The sequence below is a fragment of the Triticum dicoccoides genome, chromosome 6A (assembly GCF_002162155.2).
Source record: "Triticum dicoccoides isolate Atlit2015 ecotype Zavitan chromosome 6A, WEW_v2.0, whole genome shotgun sequence".
NCBI lineage: Eukaryota > Viridiplantae > Streptophyta > Magnoliopsida > Poales > Poaceae > Triticum > Triticum dicoccoides.
In genome coordinates, this window is record NC_041390.1 from 347,601,825 (window position 1) to 347,615,685 (window position 13,861).

The window sequence follows — 13,861 nt, forward strand, 5'->3', positions numbered from 1 at the left end:
GTCCCTTGTTGCTCCACCGACGTACTCCTTCCTCCTATATATACCTACGTACCCCCAAACGATCAGATACGGAGCCAAAAACCTAATTCCACCGCCGCAACTTTCTGTATCCACGAGATCCCATCTTGGGCATGTTCCGGAGCTCCGCCGGAGGGGGCATCGATCACAAAGGGCTTCTACATCAACACCATAGCCCCTCCGATGAAGTGTGAGTAGTTTACCTCAGACCTACGGGTCCATAGTTATTAGCTAGATGGCTTCTTCTCTCTTTTTGGATCTCAATACAATGTTCTCCCCCTCTCTTGTGGAGAACTATTTGATGTAATCTTCTTTTTGCGGTGTGTTTGTTCAGACCAATGAATTGTGGGTTTATGATCAAGTCTATCTATGAACAATATCTGAATCTTCTCTGAATTCTTTTATGTATGATTGGTTATCTTTGCAAGTCTCTTCAAATTATCGGTATGGTTTGGCCTACTAGATTGATCTTTCTTGCAGTGGGAGAAGTGCTTAGCTTTGGGTTCAATCTTGCGGTGTCCTTTCCCAGTGACAGCGGGGGCAGCAAGGCGCGTATTGTATTGTTGCCATCAAGGATAACAAGATGGGGTTTTCATCATATTGCATGAGTTTATCCCTCTACATCATGTCATCTTGCTTAAGGCGTTACTCTGTTTTTAACTTAATACTCTAGTTGCATGTTGGATAGCGGTCGATGAGTGGAGTAATAGTAGTAGATGCAGGCAGGAGTCGGTCTACTTGTCTCGGACGTGATGCCTATATACATGATCATGCCTAGGTATTCTCATAATTATGCTCAATTCTGCCAATTGCTCAACAGTAATTTGTTCACCCACTGTAGAATATGTATGCTCTCGAGAGAAGCCACTAGTGAAACCTATGGCCCCCGGGTCTATCTTTATCATATTAATCTCCTACTACTTAGTTATTTCCTTTGCTCTTTACTTTGCCTTTATTTTACTTTGCATCTTTATCACAAAAATACCAAAAATATTAACTTATCATATCTATCTATCAGATCTCACTCTCGTAAGTGGCCGTGTAGGGATTGACAACCCCTATTCGCGTTGGTTGCGAGGATTTATTTTTTTTGTGCAGGTACGAGGGACTCGCGCGCAGCCTCCTACTGGATTGATACCTTGGTTCTCAAAAACTAAGGGAAATACTTACGCTACTTTGTTGCATCATCCCTTCCTCTTTGGGGAAAACCAAAGCAGTGCTCAAGAGGTAGCAAGAAGGATTTCTGGCGCCGTTGCCGGGGAGGTCTACGCAAAAGTCAAGATACCAAGTACCCATCACATACCCTTATCTCCCGCATTACATTATTTGCCATTTGCCTCTCGTTTTCCTCTCCCCCACTTCACCCTTGCCGTTTTATTCGCCCTCTCTCTCTATCCTCCCTCTCTTTCTCGATTTGCCTCTTTTTGCCCGCTTGCTTTTTGTTTGCTTGTGTGTTAGTTTGCTTGCTTGCCTCAATGGCTCTACCTAAATTTGGTGATCTCCACCTTAAAAGGTTAGAAGAGATCGAAAGCAATGTCATGAGTTTTATGGTTTTGCAATTTGAACATAATAGTTTCTTCAGAAACGAGCTTAAGGAATAGAAAAGTTTTATGAGTTTTATGAATAAAGAGATTGATGATATGTCTAAAGAATTCGATGGTTTAAGATCCCAGATTGCTCGTCTTGAGAAATTGACTGCTAAAATTTCGGATAAGCAGGCCACCTTAGTTAATAGGATGGCTGCTAAACCAGATTGCTAGGAAAATAATGATGAAGATCTAAAAGTTATTGATGTGTTCCCTATTAAATCTTTGTTTTGCAATATGAATCTTAATAATGATGGGACTGAATGTGATCCACCTTTACCTAGAAGGCGTTCTAGGAATTCGGAATTTTTTGATCTTGATGCTAAAATTGATAAAAGTGGGATTGAAGAAATTAAAACCCTAGATGTTGCTAAACCCACTATTATGGATTTCAAGGAATTTAACTATGAAAATTTCTCTTTGATTGATTGTATTTCCTTGTTGCAATCCGTGCTAAATTCTCCTCATGCTTATAGTCAAAATAAAGCGTTTACTAAACATATTGTTGATGCCTTGATGTAATCTTATGAACAAAAACTTGAATTGGAAGTTTCTATCCCTAGAAAGCTTTATGATGAGTGGGAACCAACTATTAAAATTAAAATTAAAGATCATGAATGCTATGCTTTATGTGATTTGGGTGCTAGTATTTCCACGATTCCGAAGACTTTGTGTGATTTGTTAGGTTTCCGTGATTTTGATGATTGCTCTTTAAACTTGCACCTTGCGGATTCCAATATTAAGAAATCTATGGGAAGAATTAATGATGTTCTTATTGTTGAAAATAGGAATTATGTGCCCGTAGATTTTATTTTTCTTGACATAGATTGCAATCCTTCATGTCCTATTATTCTTGGTAGACCTTTCCTTAGAACGATTGGTGCAATTATTGATATGAAGGAAGGAAATATTAGATTCCAATTTCCATTAAGGAAAGGCATGGAACACTTTCCTAGAAAGAAAATTAAATTACCTTATGAATCTATTATAAGATCCACTTATGGATTGCCTACCAAAGATGGCAATACCTAGATCTATCCTTGCTTGTTATGCCTAGCTAGGGGCGTTAAACGATAGCGCTTGTTGGGAGGCAACCCAATTTTATTTTTATTCCTTGATTTTTGCTCCTGTTTAGTAATAAATAATTTATCTAGCCTATATTTAGGTTGTGTTTTTTGTGTTTAATCAGTGTTTGTGCCAAGTAGAACCGTTGGGAAGACTTGGGGAAAGTTACACTTGCTGTAAAAAAACATAAACTTTAGCGCTCACAAGAACTACTGCCATTTTTATTTGGAAAGTGATATTTAGTTAATTATTTTTGCAGATGAATAATAGAGAAATTCCTTGCGTCCATAAATTTATTTTAGAATTTTTGGAGTTCCAGGTCTTGCGCTAGCTACAGATTACTACAGACCGTTCTGTTTTTGACAGATTTTGTTTTTCATGTGTTGTTTGCTTATTTTGATGAATATATGGCTAGTAAAATAGTTTATAAACCATAGAGAAGTTGGAATACAGTAGGTATAACACCAATATAAATAAATAGTGAGTTCATTACAGTACCTTGAAGTGGTCTTTTGTTTTCTTTCGCTAACGGAGCTCCCGAGATTTTCTACTTTAAGTTTTGTGTTGTGAAGTTTTCAAGTTTTGGGTAAAGATTTGATGGATTATGGAACAAGGAGTGGCAAGAGCCTAAGCTTGGGGATGCCCATGGCACCCCCAAGATAATCTAAGGACACCTAAAAGCCAAAGCTTGGGGATGCCCCGGAAGGCATCCCCTCTTTCGTCTACTTCTATCGGTTACTTTACTTGGAGCTATATTTTTATTCGCCACATGATATGTGTTTTGCTTGGAGTGTCTTGTATGATTTGAGTCTTTACTTTTTAGTTTACCACAATCGTCCTTGTTGTACACACCTTTTCAGAGAGCCATACATGATTTGGAATTTGTTAGAATACTCTATGTGCTTCGCTTATATCTTTTGAGTTATGTAGTTTTGCTCTAGTACTTCACTTATATCCTTTAGAGCACGGTGGTGGATTTGTTTTATAGAAACTATTGATATCTCATGCTTCACTTATATTATTTTGAGAGTCTTAAATAGCATGGTAACTTGCTTAAAATCCTAATATGCTTGGTATACAAGATTAGTAATAAAACTTTCTTATGAGTGTGTTGAATACTATGAGAAGTTTGATGCTTGATAATTGTTTTGAGATATGAAGATGGTGATTGTCGGTGTCAAAACCGGCAGATCTCGGGTAGGGGGTCCCGAACTGTGCGTCTAGGCCGGATGGTAATAGGAGGTAGGGGACATGATGTTTTACCCAGGTTTGGGCCCTCTTGATAGAGGTAAAACCCTACGTCCTGCTTGATTAATATTGATGATATGGGTAGTACAAGAGTAGATCTACCATGAGTTCGGAGAGGCTAAACCCTAGAAGCTAGCCTATGGTATGATTGTATGTTGTGGTTGTTGTCCTACGGACTAAAACACTTCGGTTTATATAGACACCGGAGAGGGTTAGGGTTACACAAGGTCGGTTACAAAGGAGGAGATATGCACATCCGTATTGCCTAGCTTGCCTTCCACGCCAAGTAGAGTCGCACCCGAACATGAGACGAAGTCTTCAATCTTGTATCTTCATAGTCCAACAGTCTGGCCAAAGAATATAGTCCGGCTGTCCGGAGACCCCCTAATCCAGGACTCCCTCAGTAGCCCCCGAACCAGGCTTCAATGACGACGAGTCCGGCGCGCAGATTGTCTTCGGTATTGCAAGGCGGGTTCCTCTCCAAATTCCGTGTACCTGTTGAAATAGTGTCCGGCCTTTTGCGAATGTTGCACTCCTTGGCTTCCATGCCCCATAATGGCCACTTTACACGTGTCGAGCGAATGTGAAGAGCCAGGGTGTTTTTACATTTACCCCCCTAGCTGGGCGAACAAGCCACCTATTAAAAAGACGAGGATTCAGATCCAAATCACACCATCCTCCCTTGGCGAGCCTTCATCGGAGCGCATTCGACAGAGATCCATTCCATCATGGCCAGTCAACGCAGCTCCTCCTCTTGCTCCCCTAGCCCCAAGCCTGGAGATTGGGGGAGATGTTCTGTCCCGCACAGCAAATTAGTGATGCTTCAGACCAAGGGATTTCTTCCCCCAGCGTACATGGTCCCGGTTTGAGCCGGGCTCGCCACCTATAATGGCGGAGAGCAAGCGGAGAGCCTTCCCAATCCCTCCAAGGGAGAGCGGGTATGCCTTGTCCCGCATTTGGTAAGAGGGCTCGGATTTCCAATTCATCCATTTCTCCGGGGGCTCCTGGAGTTCTACGGCCTCCAGTTGCACAACCTTAAGCCTGCCTCCATATTGCATATCGCGGGATTCTTAGCCCTTTGCGAGCTGTTTTTAAGCTGTGATGCTCATTTCGCGATGTGGAAGAAGTTGTTCTGCCTTGTGCCCCGTTCTCAGAAGGGGTCAATATATCAAGTGGGCGGAGCCGAAGTGTGGCGTATTGCCGGGACCAGATATCTGTCCGGAACCCCAAAGAAGACGTCCGAAGACTGGCCTTCGGAATGGTTTTATATAGAAGACGCCCCCCTCCCGGATCCTATTCGAATCGGCCTTCCTGAGTTCGACATTGCTCCTTTGAAGAAGCGCCGGATATGGCGTCCATGGAGCTCCCTGGAGAAAGATGACAGGGACGTTCTTTACCTGATGAGCCGGATAAGTTTGCTAGCTCGATCCGGATTGACCATGATCGAGGTCATGGCCACATGTATTATGCGGGGGGTGCAGCCGCTTCAGTATAGAAGCCACCCCATGTGGGATTTCAACGGGGAGGATGACGCCACCCGCTACGGCCGTAAAGGGCCGGGATCGGTTGCTGATCTAATAAAGATCTTATCCACTTTGTATAAGGGAGAAGAGGAGGAATTCCTCCGTGTCAACCCGCAGGGCGGATTTTCTATGTACAATCCTCCGAGCTGGGTAAGCGGAGACTTTTTCTCGCCCATCCATTTCATATTCCCGTAGTTAAGTATTCAGTCTAGCGATTTCAACGCAGGAACTGCGCCAGGCTGTAAGGGAGATAAACAACCCTCCTCCACAACCCGAGGACCCTGGACGGTCTCCTGACCCGGCATCCCAGGAGGATCCGGACATATCTGTGGAGCTGATCGATGGGGTATTTTACCAATTGAGCAATGACAACGCTTTGGTGGCCATTACGGCCGATTACCCTGGGCTACTTCTAGCCTCACAGGTAACTGAGACCGAAGTCCCAGTACTTCGAAAAGGGATCCATCCTTGCGTGTATTTGATTACCGTATAACAACCGTGTTTTGCAGGGGGGGTCCTCGAGGCAGAAGGCCGAGCCTGTGGCGACTAGCCAACAAGGGGTTGCGAGGCCAGGCAGGATGAAAAGACCAGTAGTCCAGAATGAGACACGGCGCAGTGGTACGGCGCGCCGTCTTTATTGCAAGACATTACTCTCAGAGGCATATTAACGCCCATGCCTTCTTTTCAGGAAAAAGAGCGCTTGCCGGACTATACCCGGAGAGGCTACTAATCGCGCCTCCACCAGCCAGGCTCCAAGGCCAGATTCGGAGGCGGGAACGAATACGAGGCATGCGTCGGGCGCTCCTCCGACAGAGGATGCGGATAAACTGTACGCCACCAATTCCGAGGTGGAAAGTGCCATGAACCACAGGCATAGCCGGACTGTTCTTCATGACGCTTGTTTCTCCCAAGAGGCATTGGATGCCTTCAACTCGGGAGATGCGTACCTCCGTGCCGCTCAAAATGGTCTAGCCAGAGCCACGGAGCAGTATGTAAAAGACATACGGGTGACAAAATTTGGTGATTATATGTATCAGTAGCCCCTGGGACTTGAAACAGTTAGAATAACTGATTTAAGGATCATTTGTTATGCAGGTTCTTATAGAAAAGAATACCCAACTATCCCAGGAGCTGGAAGAGTGCAAAGCCCAACTTCAGGCCACACTGGCCGCAGCAGGGGAGCCCAAAGAGAACCCCTCTTGTAATATATCCTTTGAATGATAAATATCATATAGAGTGCAGCGTATATGCAGATCTGACGATAAAATTGCAGATGACGCTGGAGTAAATCTGGATAAGCAACAGCTCCTACGCCAGCTGAAGGCCGGCGAGAGCGTGCTTACGAGGGTGAGCCAGGAGAAGAATGATCTCCTAGATGCCAACCCAAGCTGGGCGTGGAACTAAAAGATGTTCGTGCCCAACTGTCGGACTCTGTTAAGGAGAATCGGCGGCTTCGACGCGGCATATTGAGTAAGTGCTTGAACGAACTTTGAAAAAGAGTTCGGCGAGGAAGTTGGCTGACAGAGTTATGTCTGTAGGTGTGTTAACAGGTCGTCCTGCCAAGGAAATGCCCGGTTCTACGGGTGGCCTTCTTCCCGAGCTCTCACAACTGCACGAACGAGTTCGGTGGGTGATGCAGGGCGTCGCCCAGGCCTTGTGGCCATCCATCTCCATGCCCGAAGGCCTTGGAGAGCTTGCAGAGAAGCTGAAGGTTGCGCGGCGGCGCTTCCGATTATGGAAGATATCGGCATGCCGTCAGGGCGCCGGGGAAGCCTGAGCAATGGTGAAGACGCCGTACACGAAGGCTGACCCGAACCACATGGTCGAGGTCGGACCTATGGGGCCCGATGGGAAGGAGATCCCTGTGAGCTTAGTGTACGGCCAAGTAGAATTGGCCGCAAAGTATTCCCAACGGGACTGTAGAGTAGACAGCCTATTGGATGGTATTGAAGAGGAATTCAACCAGTCAAATTGACTATGTAATTTAAAGTGACATGTATAATGCCTTCTAGCCGGATTGTAGATCGTTTGTCGTGGCGGACCTTTTCGCTTCAACCTCGGGACCCGACGGTCCGGAGTGTATCCGAATACCCTCTTGGTTATGTAAGAACCGGGGCATGCATGGAGACCAGGCGTAAGGGTCATTAGTGCTTTAACGGACAAGTGCTCAACTAGTTATGTTATATTACATGGTTACTAAGAAACATCTTCCAGGGAGAATAGTTCCGTTAGGGGTTCCTTTCCCTGGGAGGCATGCCCTAAAGTGCATGTTCGGACTGCGAGAAGAGACGCAGAAAAAACATCTGGGGGCGCATAAGTAAATAAGTGAAAAATCATCTTTAGTTCACCGACCGAACATTCCCTTAAGAACGCTAGCTTTCGGCTTCACCCAGTCTGAGGTACACATCCGGCTGACCCGGCAGTAACAATCGCAGAGGTGCTCCCCTTATGCCCTAGCCGAATTAACGGGAACGTAGGGCATAAATACAAGAGCTAGGCAACACAGCTTGCCAAAACTTAAGTCATATCGATGCATATAATGGTGAATAAAGGGTACATGCGGAAGGATAACACATGTGTTGGGCATAAAGCCCGTATGAATAAGCTTCTGTTAAAGAAGCCCCAGGTATAATGAGCGCGGATGGCGTGTCAGTTGCGTGCAAACAAGGCATGAATGGGCCCCTAAAGGCTGTGAGAGAAAAGAAAAGGAGAAGGAGAAAAATATAAGACAGATAGTGTATAAAAAATGGACAGAGGAAGGATACGAACATAGAGTTCGGCGTTAGGCGTAGAATCTTCGAAGTCGGGTTGCGTTCCATGGGTTCGGCTCGAGTCGATTATCCGATGCATCCCGCAGACGGTACGCTCCACCAGTCAGGACTTGGTCAATGATGAAGGGACCTTCCCATTTGGCCTTGAGTTTGTCCTTTTTCTTATCCGGCACGCGTAGAACTAACTCGCCAATATTGTATGTTTTGGCCCGTACTTCTCTGCTTTGCTATCTTCGAGCCTGCTGTTGATAGAATGCGGAACTAGCTTTTGCCACATCGCGCTCCTCCTCCAAGGCGTCCAAACTGTCCTGCCGATCGAGCTCGGCTTCTCTTTCTTCGTACATGCGCACTCGAGGTGAGTCATGAATAATGTCGCAGGGCAGAACCGCCTCTCCGCCGTATACCATAAAGAATGGTGTGTATCCGGTAGTGCGATTCGGCGTGGTCCGGAGCCCCCAGAGTACGGAGTCGAGCTCCTCTACCCAATGCATGTTAGATTCCTTGAGGGACCGCACTAATCTGGGTTTTATGCCGCTCATGATAAGACCATTTGCTCGCTCGACCTGACTGTTAGTTTGTGGGTGATAGACTGAAGCATAATCAAGCTTGATGCCCATGTTTTTGCACTAGAGTTTTACCTCGTCGGCCGTAAAGTTCGTGCCGTTATCAGTGATGATGTTGTGGGGGATGCCATAATGGTGTACGACCCCGGATATGAAGTCTATCACCGGTCCAGATTCGGCCGTCTTAACAGGCTTGGCTTCTATCCATTTGGTGAACTTATCCACCATGACCAGTAAGTATTTTTGCTTGTGGGTTCCTCCTTTAAGGGGTCCAACCATGTCAAGCCCCCAGACCGCGAAGGGCCAGGTGATGGGGATAGTTTGGAGGGTGGTGGGTGGCATATGGCTTTGGTTAGCAAAAAGCTGGCAACCAACGCATCGTTGGACTAAGTCCTGAGCGTCTGCCCGGGCCGTCGGCCAATAGAAGCCTGTGCGGAAGGCCTTGCTTACAAGGGCCCGGGCCGCCGCATGATGACCGTCGAGTCCGGCATGAATTTCAGCCAGAAGATTCCGCCCTTCCTCTTTGGAGATGCACCTTTGAAGGACTCCGGTGGTGCTTTTCTTATAAAGCTCTCCCTCATGCACTTTATAGGCTTTAGATCGCCGCACTATGCAGTGTGCCTCGTTTTGGTCCGCGGGAAGTTCTTGCTTGGTTAGGTAGGCTAGGAATGGTTCTATCCACGGGGCGATGACTGCAATTATTACGTGGGCTGAAGATGTTATTTTGTTGGCAGAGCCTCCAATTATGTCAGAATATTCGGTACCGGGAAGTGTGGTTGGGTCCGGGCTGTTATTTCCGGGTTCCCCTTCCCATACTACAGATGGCTTGAACAGCCTCTCCAAGAAGATGTTGGGAGGGATGGCATCGCGTTTTGCACCGATGCGTGCCAGGACGTCTGCTGCCTGATTGTTTTCCCAGGCTATATGGTGAAATTCGAGCCCCTCGAACCGAGCTGACATTTTTAGGACGGCATTGCGATAAGCTGCCATTTTCGGATCCTTGGCATCAAAGTCTCCATTTATTTGGGATATCGCGAGGTTCGAATCCCCGCGCACCTCTAGGCGTTGAATGCCCATGGATACTGCCATCCGGAGACCATGTAGAAGGGCCTCATATTCGGCTGCGTTGTTGGAGTCCGTATACAATATCTGTAGTACGTATTGAACTATATATCCTATTGGGGACGTCAAAACGACGTAAGCCCCCAGACCAGCCAACATTTTGGAGCCGTCGAAGTGCATGATCCAGTTTGAATATGTGCCGTACTCTTTGGGGGGTTCGCCTTCCGTCCACTCGGCGACGAAGTCTGCCAAAACTTGCGACTTAATAGCTCTCCGTGGCTTGTAAGTTATGTCGAATGGGAGGAGCTCAATGGCCCATTTGGCAATCCGGCCCGTCGCGTCACGGTTGTTTATAATATCGTTAAGTGGTACTTCCGAGGCTGCCGTTATCGAACACTCTTGAAAGTAGTGTCGCAGCTTCCGGGATGCCATAAATACCACGTACGCTATCTTTTGATAATGCGGGTACCGTGACTTGCCTGGAGTAAGGACCATGGACACATAGTAAACCGGCTTTTGAAGGGGGAATTTGTGTCCGTCCGTTTCTTGTTCGACGACGAGCACTGCGCTTACTACTTGATGAGTTGCCGCAATGTATAATAGCATTGGTTCGCCAATGTTTGGCGCGGACAGGACTGGGTTTGTTGCCAATATGGCTTTTATTTCGCTGAGTCCGGCCGTGGCGGCATCCGTCCACTCAAAGTGTTCGGTGCGCCGGAGGAGGCGATAAAGGGGTAATGCCTTTTCTCCCAAGCAGGAGATAAAGCGGCTTAGAGCCGCCACGCATCCGGTCAATTTTTGTATTTGTTTGAGGTCCTTTGGGATGTCCAATTGTGACAGAGCTCGGATCTTGGTTGGATTTGCTTCAATTCCTCTACCGGATACAATGAAGCCCAAGAGCTTTCCGGCTGGTACGCCGAAAACGCATTTTTCTGGGTTGAGCTTGATGTCGTATGTTCGGAGGTTATCGAATGTGAGCCTCAAGTCGTCTACTAGAGATTCGACATGCTTGGTTTTGACGACCACGTCATCTACGTATGCCTCCACTGTTTTGCCGATCTGGTTTGCCAGACATGTCTGAATCATGCGCTGATATGTTGCGCCGGCGTTTTTGAGCCCGAAGGGCATTGTGTTGAAGCAGAATGGGCCGTACGGTGTGATGAATGCCGTTGCGGCTTGGTCTGGCTCTGCCATTTTAATTTGACGGTAGCCGGAGTATGCGTCGAGGAAACACAATGAATCGTGTCCTGCAGTAGCGTCAATGATTTGATCGATGCGGGGGAGGGGGAAGGGATCCTTTGGGAAGGCCTTGTTAAGGTCCCTAAAATCGACGCACAAGCGCCAGGATTTGTCCTTCTTTGGTACCATCACCAGGTTTGCTAGCCTGTCCGGATGTTTTATGTCTCTGATGAATCCGGCCTCCAATATCTTGGCTAGTTCCTCTCCCATGGCTTGTCTCTTAGGTTCGGAGAAACGCCGAAGAGCCTGCTTGACTAGCTTGAATCCTTTTAGGATATTTAGGCTGTGCTCGGCCAGCCTGTGTGGGATTCCTGGCATGTCAGAAGGGTGCCAGGCAAAAATGTCCCAGTTCTCGCGTAGGAACTCTCGTAGTGCAGCGTCGACATCAGGGTTTAATTGTGCCCCGATGGAAGCTGTTTTTGTACGGTCCGTTGGATGGACTGGGAATTTGACTATTTCGTCCGCCGGTTTAAAGGAGGTGGACTTGGATCTTTTATCGAGTATCACGTCGTCCCTGTTCACCGTGGAGCGCAGTGCAGTCAGTTGCTCGGCTGCTAGGGCTTCAGATAGTGCCTCGAGGGCCAGTGCGACTGTCTTATTTTCGGCGTGGAGTGATATGTCTGGATCACTAGCAAGAGTGATGATTCCGTTGGGCCCGGGCATTTGGAGCTTCATGTACCTGTAATGGGGTATGGCTTGGAAGATTGTAAATGCCTCCCACCCTAATAGAGCGTGGTATCCGCTATTAAACGGGGCCACTTGGAACGTGACCTCTTCGGACCTGTAATTATTCGGCATGCCGAACACCACATCTAGTGTGATTTTTCCTGTACAGCGTCCTTCCTGACTGGGGATTATTCCTCTAAAGATTGTGCTACTTCGCTCGATGCGGTTCCAGTCTATTTCCATTTTTTGAAGGGTTTCCTCATAAATGAGGTTCAATCCGCTGCCACCGTCCATGAGTACCTTGGTGAGTCGAAAGACGCCCACTATTGGACTGAGGACCAATGCGGCTGGTGCTCGGGTTGTTCGGCATTTAGGTTCATCACTGGCATTAAAAGTAATAGTTGTGTCACTCCATGGGTTTATTGTTGCCGCGTGGTAGACCTCGGCAAGGCTGCGGAGTGTTTGTTTTCGCGTATTATTTGATGCGAAAGTCTCGAAGACCGTTAATACCGTACTGGTATCCCTGGGCTGTGCTCTGTGGCTTCTGGGGTTAGAAGATCTTTGCCACTTTTAGCCACCTGCCGGAGTATCCAACATGCTCTAAGGCTATGAGTTAGTGTGGCGCCCTCTGTACTGTGAATTTTACAGGGTCCATTGAGCCATCCCTCCAGTACAGTTCCATGCCCTGTAGAGGGTTTTTGCTTTTTGGTGTTTAACCCGGGTGCCTAGCGATTATACACCCTTTTATTTCGGACTAGGTTTGTATTCAGGGCCGGATTATCCCAAAATTTTATTTCGGTTTTCCAAGCACTTTCCATCGCACAGTACTTTCGTACTATGGACACCAAGTCGGCAAAGCGTGTAATTTCGCGGTGACTTATGGCGTTGAGGATTCCCATGTCTGTGCAATTATTGCATATGAATGAAATTGCGTCTTCCTCGCGGCAGTCCTTTATCCTGTTCATGACCAGGAGGAATCTGGCCCAGTAATGGTGTACTGTTTCTTCGGGCTCTTGCCTAATTTGGGATAGATTGATTATGTTTGGGTGGGTGGGTGGAATTGAATCCGAATCCTCACACGATCTGAGACTCAGGGGCCAAGGAGTTTCTGAACTCGGAAGTTTGGACTCTTGGATGTTTTACAATAAATCTAGCCCGCTGCCTAACTTTAGGTTCAGGTCTTGAGTGACGTCCTCCCCTCCGCGGATATCCGGCTTGGAGGGATCAGGAATCCGGACATAGCTAGTCCTTAAGATAGATGAAGGGTTGCCGCATTGTTCCTCCACTACTGCAACGTGATGGGTGACCTGGGGAGAGTTGATCTCTCTCAGATCGGGTTTAGGCCCAATCTGATCATAGTCTGTAGCGACTCCCAGGGCGGCGATGCGATCCAAGAGCTCGTTTAGGGAAGAGAGCTCCATTGGATCTAACTGCTCGGCGAGTTCCGAGTTGACGTGAAAATTGCTTTTGATGACCTGAGAAGTCATCGTCGGCACAGCGGCCGAATAGGCGGTCATAAGAAAACCACCTAGCCGGAGATTTTGGCCGACAGCCAAAGCTCCCTTAGCAACAGTGTCGTCTTTGAAGACGGGATGATGCATCCTTCCTGATGGCGACGGCACAGCGGAACTCTCAATGAAAGCACCAATGTCGGTGTCAAAGCCGGCGGATCTCGGATAGGGGGTCCCGAACTGTGCGTCTAGGCCGGATGGTAACAGGAGGAAGGGGACACGATGTTTTACCCAGGTTCGGTCCCTCTTGATGGAGGTAAAACCCTACGTCCTGCTTGATTAATATTGATGATATGGGTAGTACAAGAGTAGATCTACCACGAGATCGGAGAGGCTAAACCCTAGAAGCTAGCCTATGGTATGATTGTATGTTGTGGTTGTTGTCCTACGGACTAAAACCCTTCGGTTTATATAGACACCGGAGAGGGTTAGGGTTACACAAGGTCGGTTACAAAGGAGGAGATATGCACATCCGTATTGCCTAGCTTGCCTTCCACGCCAAGTAGAGTCCCAACCGGACACGAGACGAAGTCTTCAATCTTGTATCTTCATAGTCCAACAGTCCGGCCAAAGAATATAGTCGGGCTGTCCGGAGACCCCCTAATCCAG